General features: G+C 46.2%; 1 protein-coding gene across 2 annotated transcripts in view; it reads left to right on the forward strand.

Moving 5' to 3' along the window:
• ADD2 (adducin 2) overlaps window positions 1-13,846 on the forward strand; it is a 111,026-nt gene that overhangs the window by 48,109 nt on the left and 49,071 nt on the right. For both annotated transcript variants that reach the window (XM_027622600.2, XM_027622601.2), the window contains exon 2: window positions 9,358-9,475. The gene's annotated coding sequence lies outside the window, so the exon portion shown is untranslated. The remainder of the gene's footprint in view (window positions 1-9,357; window positions 9,476-13,846) is intronic.

Raw genomic sequence — 13,846 nt, forward strand, 5'->3', positions numbered from 1 at the left:
ACCTACTATGTTCTAGGCCCTCTGGAGAACACTTCCAGCCAGGGTGGTTTTCACCCACTCAGCGAATCAGAAATCCAGGTAGTGGGTCCATCTCCATTTTTGTCTCATCTTGTCTTTTAAGCTTTGGCCTTCTAATCCTAGTCTGGTCTAGCCTTAGGATATGATCCTCCTGTTTCGCCAAGGAGGAAGTTGCTTCCTCAGAAGGACATGGATGTGCACGGAGTGAAACATGTTTGGCAGTTGGGCACATCAGTCTGCTTTGCTGTTGCTGATATTGGCTCACTGCCAGGTGGAAGCAGGACAGGCAGCCAATAAACCTCATCTACCAATAAACCCCGAGTCACGGTTCACGGGCCTCTCCTAAAGCCTCATGGCCTCTTTCTCCTGTCTCATAGCTTGGCTTCCTGACCTGCTGGATGACCTGCCACCCACATGTGAACAGCAATCCCAAAGTCGGTGACCTAACTTCTAAGTTGGGTTTCCATACTTCATCAATGCTAAGGTACCCATTTTCCCCACATGTCAACATCTCTGAAATCAGGATGTGTCTTCCAATTAATGATGACTTACAATTATAACTGGCAGTGGTTTTCCTTTTCTAGTAGTCCTTAAAATAATAGCGTGTCAATCAGTGATGTCTCTGATTTGAAGAAATGCAATGATGCCAATGTTTATTTTTACCCCTCACTATCAAATCAGTACCTGGGCTTGTATCTTTCTGCCTTCACTTCTGAGGCCTGAATCTAAAGTCTTCCTTGTGCTCACCTGTGTGACTAGCCTCCCATGTCATTTCTTCAAGCGGGAGATGTCCTGGAAGTGAAGCTGAGTCTCCAGTATCTGATAGCCCTCAAATTGTTGCCGTGATGCTTATCTTTCATTCCCTTCTTCCTAAATCTTATCAGTAGTTTTATGGGATCTCAGGAAATTATGAAGCGGGAGGTCCTATTTTAAGATATGTCGATTCACCTAAGTATTTATGTCCTCAAGTCTGATGTTAATAGACCAATCGCCTAGAAATGAGTTTGATTGAAGGAGTACCCATTTTATAACCTGGATGCAGGATTGGGCTGTTTACCTTGACAATCATCCTTTTATATCTTTGATCTTAGGTGGACTGATTATTAAGGTAATTGCTATGGTCGGCTAGTACAGAAATTGCCGTACGGTCTTAAAAGTCACTGTTAATTGTGTGTACACTGCATCTATTTCCAGAAAACATGTGGTTTCCTGATCACCTTTTGCTAGAAACTAATTTCCCTATGTATTGTATCTTAGGGGACTCGATTTCTTCTTATTTCAGAATAAAGGGAAGGAAAAAGCAATTAAAAGTGCCTTGAGAAAAGACACTTCAGAGGAAGATAGGTGATCTGGAAGACTCAAAAGAAGCATGTGCTTCTTGTAATAATCTGCTATAGGAATCACAAGAAAAATGTCAGAACGTGACTTGGTTTCCTTAATATAGTACAAAAAGATATGGCTTCTAAGAAATAAGAGAGGACAACCACAGTAGAGAACAGCCTAGCATGGAGAGGTAAAGGAAAGTATGCCACAGATAATATGGTCCATGCTATCATGAAAAGCATACTAATGTGCTGAATTAACATCGGTGAAGTGGGAAATAATGACAAACTGTCAGAATGCAAGGCAAGTGTCAATAATAAAACTAATGAGAGGAAAAATGAAAAATTAGAGAACAGAGATTCAGCATATGGATAACTGGTGATCCTGAAGGAGACATCAGGATTAAGTTAATAGAAGACTATCTTGAGTTTAAAAAAAAGAGTGTGACTATGTTGTTCAGGGTAGGCTGTCTCCTGTAACAGCAACCTCAGCATCTCTAATCAGATGCTCAGTGGGCTGTCTTCAGGGACACCATGGTTCCTTCCATTTGGGGGCTACATTTTCCCCAAGGGCCCCAGAATTTCTACTGGATCCTCTGCATCCAGCAGAGAGGCAAGAAAAGAGAAAGAGTGTGGAGAAGGCACTTCTGCTCCTAATCTCCTGGGTTACAGGTGATGCACATCACTCCTGCTTATCACCCGTTGATTTACATTCCATATGGCCCTTGCTAGAAGGAAGGTGGGGGCTGCGAAATTGGGTACCCAGGAAGAAGAGCAGTGGGTTTGGTGAGCACATGGCATTGTCCCTGATGCAAACACACAAACAGATATATAGAGAAGTTGAAATAGTTCCTCCCTTAATACATTCACAATAAAATCCAAGCCATATAGAGTCATAGGGAGGATCACAGGAGGAGAAGGTCGAACAGCATGCCTCCTATTTTTTCCATCTTTGTCCTGACACTCTGTGACAGACTGAACCTCCCTTCTCAGGCTTTGGGGATATCTCTGCATGGATATCCAGAGGCCAGCAGAGTTTCCCCATGTAAGCCTTTAGACCCTCCCACCCTTTAACACATTTCCTTACCATCCCTTCTTCCCGGGCCTATGAAGACTTCTCCCCAACACCCTAACTCAGCATGGCCCGGTGTCACTGGGGTTGTGAATTTTTACAACTTCTTCAGTCTGGAGAGGGGAAGGATGGTGTCAGATCCCCTTTTAGTCCTAGATTCAAGATGTTCTTATAATTTTCTCTTTTGCCCAGTTAGTAAGGAAAACCCTCCCAACAAAACCAATGAAAAAGCCAACAAAACAGTTCTGATCTGAATGTGCTAAAAGAGCATTTGTTTTCACCTCTGTGGTCTGGGATGCACTTTATTCTATTAGACATAGAAGGACATGTCATCCAGTAGCTGTTTCCTGGATTTCTTGGCTGGAAGTGGGAATGGCGAGCAAGGATAGTCCTGCCACATGATTCAGTGGGTTACAGTTCACTTTCCTACTGAAGAACAAATGCTCTCAGATTAGGTCAAAAAGCAGAACCAACTATTTTATGTTTGAACTTGACGGAGGTGAAGCTTTTCAAAATATAGGTCCATTGGTCTTAGGTACAGTCTTGCCAGAAGTAAAAGGTAGACAGGATGACTGCTTAAAAGTATCTGTGACTGGATTCTAGGCCATCCTGAGGTGTGGAACAGTGAATCAGAGGACATGTCAGTTCAATTAGACAGTCTTTTAGATGAGCTTTTATCCACAGAGTGTGCAAGTTTGGCTGACCTTTTCACTGAAGGGACTGAGTATTTGAAGGCTGAACCCAGCCTTCCGGCTAGCTCAGCATTGTCTCTGCTTCACCAGGGCTTCCTGAATCCCCCTTTCTTTCCCCTTCATTGAAGGCATGGTTTTGTGATTGGTGGCAGAGATATCTGACAAGTGGATTAAAGCTTAATGCTGGAGACTCAAGGTTGGGGCCTCCCTGGAACCCCGTGGTTCATGAGGCTCTACTAGAGCACTGTGCCCCCAGTACTGTAGTGATCTCTCTATGAGCCACCCCCTTGCCCCAGCTCCATCGTGGGCCTTTTGAAAGCAGGGATTGTGAATTAGATCCTTCGGTGTCCCCATGCCAGAAATAGGAACTAGAATTATCCTTTAAGTGGCTGGCTTAATCCTTGAGGCTTCTTTCAAGGATATGAAGCCTGGGCCTCAGGCTTTAGCTATTTGCTGATTTCCATTCCTCGCCTTCCTACCAGGCCCCTTGCATCTGCTCACCTTCATGTGATGGCGGGGAGGAACGCATGGTGAACTGAAAAGCGAGAACAGGCTCTGGCACCAGATGGGTTCAAACTAGGCTCTGCCTTTGAATAGCTCTGTAGCCCCAACCAGGTCACTCCATTTCCCGGAGCCCCAAGTTCTACACCTGAAAGCCAGGGTGGTAAGCCCTGCACCACAGCGCTGATGAGAAGGGCCCAGCACAGCCCTACCTATTTGGGTTTAACAGCCTGAATTTTGTTGATTGAATGTCTTCCTTCAAGATCTAACTCAGAACTTTGGTCCTCATAAATGTGGACCATAGGTGGGGGGATGGGGTAACTGGGTGATGGGCATTAAGGAGGGCACATGATGTGATAAGCACTGGGTGTTATGTGCAACTGATGATTAACTGAACTCTACATCTGAAACTAATGATTTGCTATACGTTAGGTAATTGAATTTAAGTAAAAAAAATATGAACCCAGGGTTTCCAGTCTCCTGTTCCAAAAACATTGAATACATGTAGGAAACTGAAAATAAATGTATATATTCTATATATATATATATGAAACTGAAAATAAATGTGTGTGTGTTTGTATATATATATATAGAGAGAGTGTGAGAGATACAGATATACACCATTTCAGAGGTGGTCTGAAATGAATGTGTTCAATGCTTGTTATACACACACACACACAGAGTTTTATTTGTATTCGTATTTTTCACCTTAATATGACTATGGGCCTCTAGCAGGTGGGGACAAAATCTCACTTCTTTTGGAAATCTTTCCTCTCATACCCAATTCCAGTTCTTGCTTACTCTTGGGTACCAATAGATACTCAACAAATAATTGTGCTTGTCCAGTGAGAGGGAATGGGACTGATTTTAAGTGATGAGAAAAAAGTGCTGGGTCCATTCATTCCATAGCAGTGCAATTTCTGGATAATAAAAGAATGGAAAAAAAGTACCTACCAACCATTAGGTCTGGGGCCCTTTAGTAGAAGGCTTTTAAAATTCACTGGACTTTTCTAGGAAAGGATGCATCAGGGATGCTCAGAAACGAGCACTTCTTAGACCTGCAGCAGTCAGGGGGTTAAAGGATTCTTCCCGCCTAGGGGGTTCCAGAGATGGACAGAGAGAGACTTGACCATTTCCCTCCTTCCTCCTTCTCCCTTTCTTCTTTTAAACTTTGTCCTAAATGGTCACAGCAGTTGATACCTAATGTAGAACTTGGGAAATTCAGAAACATGTGAAGAAGGTGATGATAGGCTTCACCCATAATCCCACCCTGCAGAGGCTCGAGCTTTCTCTTTATCTGAATACACCAGGCAGGGTGTGGTCCAACCCCTTGTTCAGCAGTCTCCATTTACTTTGCAAAGTAACAGCCGCAAGCCCATGACTGTCTCCTCCCTCCCTTCTGGAAGTCTCAGGGATCGGTGAGCTTGGGTTCTGACTTCAAGTCTAAGGCTTGGAGCAGATGCTGTGCTGAGGGGCTGGGGGCCTGGGGCTTTCCAAAGCTGGCACTACCCCCAGGGGGAGGCCATGCCCCTGGTGGTGGTGGGGGTAGCCAGGAGCAACCATTTGCAATGTCTTTCCATTTTGGGTGCTCAGGGTGCTTAGACTGTCTGTTCCTGTTTGGACACCTCCCACTGAAGGAGCAGGAGACAGGCACCTGTCTCTCTTAGGTGCACATGGAGCTTAAACAGCTTCTAACAAAAAGTCACACAACATGGGCATCTGTTACTCTCCTTCTAGACCTTCTGTTCCTTTTATAGCTGCTAGGAATGACCCATAGAAATATGATTTTATGCTCCAGTGATTACATATACCTGGTCTTCAGTGGGACAGGGAGGAAAATGACTTGTGACTGAGTGCATCTTTTATGATTTGCAATCCCCAGCTGCTCTCCCAGGAGGGTGAATCCCAGCTAGAGTATTTCCTGAGTAGGGGTCAAGGGTGTGAGGATGCAAACTGGAGCTACTGAGAGGGAGCCACAGGGCTCCCCTGAGCAAAGAATCGAGGGTCTTGGGGCAGGGGCAGAGGAGGGGCTACTGGAGGGAAGAGGTGAGAGAGACAGATAAGGGGGCAGGGCTGAATATTGGAGGGCCAAGGGGGTTGCAGTGGCATGTGGGATCTATTGTTTTCTCCTCTGTCTCCCCATAATTAGTGTTATGTTGTGAAGTTGAATTTGTTAGTTTAAGAGTTGCAGTCAATTGCTGGAATTCTGCTTCCAAATAGGCAAGAAGAATGGCTGCCAGAGGGGGTCCAGCTATTTGGGGGTTGTACAACAAAAGAACAATTTGTTTTAAAGAAGGAGATTTGGGCACTAGGGAACCTGCCAATGCGCACCTCCATTAACACTCGGCACATTACCAGGAACTGTCTCCCCATGCTGTTCCATGGGGGCCTAGCTCCCCTAGGGCCTCTCTCCCCGCTTTGGGCCCCCAGGACCTGGACAATGCTGCTTTGTGAAACCAGCCCAACTTGCAATGCACTGTTAAGTTGAGTTTCAGTTCAACTACCATTCATTCAGCTTCTACCTGGCTCCAGGTCTTGTGGCAGAGCATAAGGAACAGAGGAGTGCCAAAGACACATGCCGCGCCTGCTAGGAGCTCATGGTAACAGTTTGTTGCTGTCAGATAGTAAGCGGAACAAAAGAGGTGAGTGAAGGTGGTGTGACAGCCAAAGGGACAGGGGTGTGGCTGGGAGGCTTCCAGGAGAGGACAACCTGAAAGAAAGGGAGAAGGAAAAGAGGAAAGTTCTCCAGGCAGAGATCAGCATGGACAAAGGCACAGAGGTAGGAACAGCCTGGTGCCTTCCAGGTCCTGGGAATAGCCCCGGAATACCCATGAGGGGGCGGGGAAGGTGGGGGCAGGCACTGAGATACTCTCAGGGCTTTGTGTGCCAGCTAAGAGCCTGGATCTCATTCACCTGGGTGGCAGTCCTCAAGGGGAAGGAGGTGGGTAAAGAGAAAAGCAAGGCACCCCCGGTTCTCTGACTGGGGATGGATGGGTTTGAATTTCCAGCATGGAGCATATGTTTGGTTTGAAAAAGCAAATTCAGAGTTAAAACTTTATATGTGATAAATGTAAGAAGGATACCTGTCATAATCTAAGTTTGACTTGAATTTTGGCTAGAGGAGCAGGAATTAGGAAAAAAAGTGCAGGAATACTGCCCCAGGTGATGGGAGCCACAGGTGGGTTTTAACAGGGAGGTGACAGCATGGGTCAGATTGGCACTTTTAGAAAGTGACTCTGGCCACTGATTGGGTGGTGGGTATGAGAGAGGAAAGACTGTGCATAGACTATGAAAGGGATGGAGAGATGGCAGCATGATTTAGGGCCTTGTGCCCTGGGTAGGGAGATATTTAGTGGACAGGAAACCGGAGAACTTGGTGACAGAGAAGGTGCACAGGGCGAGAAAAGGAGTCGCGGCTACGTTCTGCAATCCTTGGTGGGGTGGCTGGCTAGGTTAAGGTCAGGGAGGCAGGACTGGCTGGGGGAGGGAGGCTCTGGTGGTTGGTTCAGGGTTGCTTGGTTCTGACAAGTCAGTTTTAAAGCGACTGTGGGACGTCTGAATGTACAAAGGTCCTTGAGCTTCTTGTGACTTGTTCACATTCACACTCTAGTGGGCGACTATCTAGGGCTGGGATCCTGTGTCCTAACTCTTCCCACCTTGCAGCCCAGCTTGACTGGACATGGAGACAAGGAACAGGTGGCTCTGAGATGTCGTGCCTCCTAGGAGGTGTCAAGCACCCTGGGGGTGGGTGCTGGTGTTCTTATGATATGGAGTACCCCTTGCTTCTCAGCTTTGCCCCAGGGTGTGAATGGTTGAAAGGCAGTCTCTCGAAACACATGCTGGGGAAACCAAAGGCCGAATGAATGGTGATGCTGGCCTCAACACTGCAGCAGGCACAGGCTCAGAGAGTTGTCACACCAGGGTCCCCTGAGGTCCATCCAGGGTGGCAACCCTGCCCCAGTTGCTAGATCCTCCTGAGTGCCCCTGGCATCATGTCTCATTCTCATTAAGACTTGCTCATCTGGTGTCTGTCCTGGCCCTGCTCTGCCTGACTGTGCAATCAGAGATCTGATAGTTTTGGTACCACAGGGGAATGTTTTACAACATTTGCCTATGGTACCTCTCAGACATATTTTCATTTTTAATCAGGGGATAATACTATAACCCAAGGAATGAGCCTCTAATAGTGGAATTTCAACACCAACAGAGATTGGGATAGGAATTATTGTGTTCAGTGTATACTTATCTGGGGGACAGATGCCTATCGTCTTATGTGAATGGCACAGGTCACTTCTGGAGGCAAAAAATTAGTTCTTTTGGTGGAAACAAGAAATAGCTCAGACTCTGAAAATCCAAACCTTAGCAGGTTATGACCACAAGACAACCTCATACCTCTGTGGCACGGGCTGCTGGGGAAGGGGAAGAAGCTTATGCTTCAGGTAAGGCAACTTACGAGGCTGCGGATTAGTCCTTAGGAGACATCAGTGGCCACCCCTCAGAAGAACAGCATCCAGAGATATGTCAGTAAACCCTGCACTAGAGCTAGCCAGCTCTGGAAGGCAGGGCTCCCTTTCGTGTTGGACAGAAGCAGCATAAGGTGGTGCCTGTGACCCTGTTCTAGCTAAAAATAAGACTAATGGGAGGAGGACCCCAGCTGGCAGCTGGACGTGCAGAGCATCAAGACTAGGTTATGGAAGCAACTGCCGGGTCCCTAACTAGAGCCATGAGCATCAGGATTGGGCTCAGGGGCCATCATAGCACTGCAATGCTGAGCCCAGAGTACCCTGGCTGGGCTGAGAAGGAAGCTGTGCTTTAGTAGGCATGCAGTGTCCTGGCCTCCCTCAGCCACACCATACCTACCAAGATGGATTCTCTCTGCCCCTCAATGGTAGGTTAAGTCTTTCCAGATGCCCCGCTGTGGCCAGTGCCAGGTCAGGGATGGAGCTGAACTGGCCGGTGAGGAAGGACAGACAGGGACTGGCCCCAGAGCCATGTGGGAATAGGAGTTGGTATTGGGGATGCTGCCAGCCCTGGGCAAGACAAGCATCCTTACTCTGAGCAACAGAGTGCCCAAGTGAAAATGGGAAACCATCACTTGTGGGTTTTGTTTGTTTGCTTAAACATTTTGATGATTAACCCTTTGAAGACCTTGATCCCCAGGATTTTTAGAGCAGTAACTCATCCTTGTTTGTAAGATACTAATGCTTGGTGAAATTGTCTTGAATCCAATTCATGGCCTGTGCACCTCCCAAACCCTTCCACTGTCCTAGGGCATGATATTCTTCAGGCTTCTTCTGCTTCTTTGACAGCATCCAAAATTCTCTCATACCAGTGTCTGTGAGTTGAGTAGCTATTAGTGAAGTATTGGGGGGTGGTATCAGGAAGGGGTCACAATGCCTTCCAGCCTGGCAGCCAGGACCCCTCCAGGCTTACGCAGGAGTTCCACATCCTGCTCCCTCCACTGTGCAGAACAGCTTCTCTCCTCTGGTCCTCAAAGCCAGGACTCAGTGAAGAGATTTTCCAATTCCTCTCTTTGAAAAAAATTTTGGTCCCACTTGTAAAGATAATGAAGCTTTCTTTACCTTTTCATAGACATAATTTGCTTTTAAAATAAAATTTCATTTCTACTTCATTTTTAAGAATTTCTCCGCAGTCCTTACAATAAATCAGCACCTAATGGTGCTGCAAAAACAGGGTAAGGAGTCCTGGTGGTGCAGACAAGACCCTGATGTTTGTTGCTTGTGTTTTTCAGCTTTCATCCAGATGTTTGAAATCCTGTAGATGAGGTCGGCGTCCCTGAGAGCAAAGCAGGGTGCACGGGCCGAGCACTGAGAAGCAGCAGCCTGGGATAAGGCTGGTCCAGCCTCCCGGTAATTTGTTGGCAGTTTTTGGGTGGTGATGGGGGGTGAGGCACGCTTTTTGGTTGGGTCCGTCTCACCAGGATGAGCTTCCAGTCACCAGCAGAATTGTGGGAGTGGAGTGGAGTGGAGGAGTGCAGATCTGGAGCCAGAGATAGTCCTGGTTGAGATCCTGACTCCACTGTTATCTGTGTGATCATGGGCAAGTTAGCTAACCTCTCTGTGATTCAGTTTATCTGTAAAATAGTGACATTAACATCTGCCCTATGGAGTGGTCCTGGGAATGAAAGTAAATCATGAATAGAAGTTGCCCAGTACTGTTCCGTCACCAATTCTCTGACGCAAACTAGCGAACTGGGTGTCCTACAGTTCAGCTCAGTTCTGACACTCTGCCGTGTTAAAGGACACACAGGTTAACTACCACAAGTTAAAGGGCAAGGGCACCAATAAACTGCCCCCGGTTCAGAAGCCACAAGCCACCTCCAGGCACTTCTGACTCACTTAGCTATAAATTTGAGGGTTCCCATGCTGCCCTTTAATCCCTAATTCACTATAACAACTCACAGAACTCAAGGAAGGCACTGTAACTGTGACTACAGTTTTATGACAAAGGATTTAACTCAGGAACAGCCAAATGGAAGCAATGCATAGGGCAGAGTGTGGGGAGGGTGGGGGATTGGTGCAGAGCTTCTGTGCCCCTCCTTCTAGAATCTGGGTGCATCACCATCCCAGTATACCAATCAGGAAGCTCCTCCAAGCCTTGATGTTCAGAGATTTTTAGTGGGGGGCTTTATTACTATTAGGCATGGTGGTTTAAATCATCTGCCGCTTGACTGAACTCAGCCTCCAGTCCTCCCTCCTGTCCTCCACGTGTTGGGGGTGCGGCTGAAGTTCCAACCCTCTAATCAGGTGCTTGGTCTTTCTTGGTGGCCAGTCCCTCCCTGGAAACATCTAAGGGCCCACCATAAATCACCTCATTAGCATAAATTCAGGTTTGATGAAATGAGCTCATCATGAATAACAAAAGACCCTCCTAATGTTTTTTGGATATTTTAGAAATCCCAAGACTTTTTGAAGTTCTGTGCCAGGAATGGGGGGAAAAGGCGAGATATATTCTTTATGATGTCACACCTGGCCCATCAAGCAGTGGCCTCTGATGGTCACCACCCTGCTTATCCTCTTTGTTGTGATCTCCAAGCTGACATGTTCCCAGTATTGGTCAGAGAACTAGTCATTCTTGTCAGTCTTTTTCTGGGTGTTCTTTTTGTTAATATAGCTCAAGATCAGATTAGTTCTTTGGACTACAACATATAATTACAGCTATTGAGTATGCACCTGTTTACAGTTGAATCATGAGCCTCTCATTACTCAAGTTCCTGATGCTATAATGATTCTAGCCCCTAAATGACCCATGATAAGAGCAAATGCTTAATAGCACTTGATATATGCCAGGCACTGTTTTAAATGCTTCACATACATTAACTCATCTAAATCCTCACAACAGCCTAAAGAGGTAAATAGTTCGATCCCTATTTTATACATGGGGAAACTGAGGCACAGAGAGGTTAAGTAACTTGCCCTACAAGATCACACAGCTAATAAGTGGCATAGTTAAGACTGGAACTCATCATCCGCTTGTTCCAGAGTCCATGCTTTTAACCAGTAAGCCACACTGCACATAACTTTGGTCACCTGTGCAACACTTTGGAAGGAAAAAAAGGAGCCCAAAAGGATGCCTCTTGTTCACAAAGTCAAAGGGTGGTTTTCTCTGGCCCCCGTTGTCACAATGAGGGAGTCAGGGCTTCCATTTTCTACTCCATTCCCAACGGAGCTTCTCTGGAGTAACCTTCTGGGGATGGGCTCTGAGAAGTGAAGGCAGGCCTGGGGGGCATGGTAGTTGGGCTCCTCTCCAGCAGGACCTGAGCTTCTTTGTTCCTCGTGCTTCAGGGAGGGAAATGCTACTTCAAGCCTTCACAGACCCATTCCTGGGAGTGCAGCCATTCCAAGAGGAAGGAAAGACGGTCAGCCTTTTCCACCTAAATAGAAAGGATTTAGGCTAGGAAGGTTCAGTACTGGGCTGTGCTGACCAAAGTGATCCTAATCCCAGAGAAGCTGAGGGTTCAGGTGGCTCTGGAGCTGGTGGGACCTGGAGTCATAAGGAACACAGGGAGCTCATCTCCATGTGCATATCCATGGTACCCATTGGAATGTTGCTTGTTTTGTTTTTAAAATAACCTCAAAGATTGGGGCTTCCAAAGTTCTAAAGAGAATTAAAACAGGAGGGGCAGTGCCTCTGGAAAAATGTCTGCAGTGCTGTCTGCCCTGGAGAGTCTGGGTGGTGACTTCATGTCTGCATAGCTCTGATGCACTCCCATTGTCTTTGTCCTTGCAATACCTTATTACTGCTTATTATTGCAGGGGTGAGGCTGTCTGAGAGCATGGTGGAGGTGAGGTATTTTTAACTCGCTCCACGCACGTGGGATTAACTTGAACCTATAAGGCAAATGTCAGTAGGTCATGTGTGTTCTTTGCAGTTGCCCATTTGGTATTTGGCTTGAGGGAGAGGCCCCAGGGGTGGACAGACAAGGATGCAGGAAGAAGGTCTCTTGCTCCAGGAAACTCAGATCCTCCATCCTTCATTTTCTACATGAATCTGTCTCACTCCATATAGTGTAGAGCTGGAAGGGGCCCCAGAGTTTATTCTGTTCTCTCCCTCATTTAGAGATGGACAAAATGAGACCCAAAGAGGGAAATTACTATTTGGCCAAGCCCATGAAGCTAAAGAATGACAGAGTGAGGGTGATACTGTAGACTCTGACTCTAGTCCAGAGCTAATTCCACTGGAAACGTCCCTGATGGACTCAATAACTCTTTCTCCACTTAGTTGAAGAATCTGGCTTGAATGCTACTAAGTACAATTTCAACCATTCTAGCAACCTGCCAAATCTGTTTCAGATCTTTCTTTAGAGATTTTTTTTTTTTTTTGCTTTTGGGGTTTTTTTTGGCTGCCACTTCCTGAAGATGCCTCCTCCATACTCTGTCACTCACAGGCAAATATTTCATCTATAGGCCCAGCAGGCATGGTGCTGGTTGGGGGAGATCTGGTGAGGGCATTCATAAGGAAATGATTAATTAGTGAAAGAATTAAGATGAGGTGTCGTGGTTTGGCAAACTCGCAAAAGCAGCAATGGTGGCATTTGGAGCCTCCGGCTGTCCCAGGTTAGGTGTGTGGTGGCAGTTGGTGACTGGAGTTGGAGGATGGGGTTTGGACAGCCATGGGAAATGACACCTGGCAATGGTGTTAGAAGATGAGGTTTGTGCCATTTTGGCTGGCTTGCTAAATGGCCAACATCTGGAATGGATGCCATCTATTACATGGTACAACTATTAACATCTAGCCAGTGGTATTTCAACTCTGGCTGCCTATTGGAATCACCCAGGGAGCGTTTAAAAATCCTGATGTCCATAGCTGATTTCCAAGATCTATAAAGAACTTCTCAAACTCAACACCCAAAAAACAAATAAGTCAAAAAATGGGCAGAAGACATGAACAGACACTTCTCAAAAGAAGACATACAAATGGCTAACAGACACATGAAAAAATGTTCATCATCATTAGCCATCAGGGAAATTCAAATCAAAACCACACTGAGATACCACCTTACACCAGTTAGAATGGCAAAAATTGACAAGGTAAGAAGCAACAAAAGTTGGAGAGGTTGTGGAGAAAGGGGAACCTTCTTACACTGTTGGTGGTAATGCAAGTTGGTACAGCCACTTTGGAAAACAGTGTGGAGGTTCCTCAAAAAGTTAAAAATAGAGCTACCCTATGACCCAGGAATTACACTACTGGGTATTTACCACAAAGATACAGATGTAGTGAAAAGAAGGGCCATCTGCACCCCAATGTTCACAGCAGCAATGTCCACAATGGCCAAACTGTGGAAAGAGCCGAGATGCCCTTCAGCAGATGAATGGATAAAGAAGATGTGGTCCATACATACAATGGAATATTACTCAGCCTTCAGAAAGGATGAATACCCAACTTTTACATCAACATGGATGGGACTGGAGGAGATTACGCTAAGTGAAATAAGTCAAGCAGGAAAGTCAATTATCATATGGTTTCACTTATTTGTGGAACATAAGGAACAGCATGGAGGACATTAGGAGAAGGAAGGGAAAAATGGAGGGGTGGGGATCGGAGGGGGAGACGAATCATGAGAGACTATGGACTCCAAGAAACAAACTGAGGATTTTAGAGGGCAGGGGGGTGGGGGGATGGGTTAGCCCAGTGATGGGTATTAAAGTGGGCATATATTGCATGGAGCGCAGGGTGTTATACGCAAATAATGAATCATGGAATACTACATCAAAAACTAA

This window comes from Zalophus californianus, chromosome 8, assembly GCF_009762305.2.
Source record: "Zalophus californianus isolate mZalCal1 chromosome 8, mZalCal1.pri.v2, whole genome shotgun sequence".
Classification (NCBI taxonomy): domain Eukaryota; kingdom Metazoa; phylum Chordata; class Mammalia; order Carnivora; family Otariidae; genus Zalophus; species Zalophus californianus.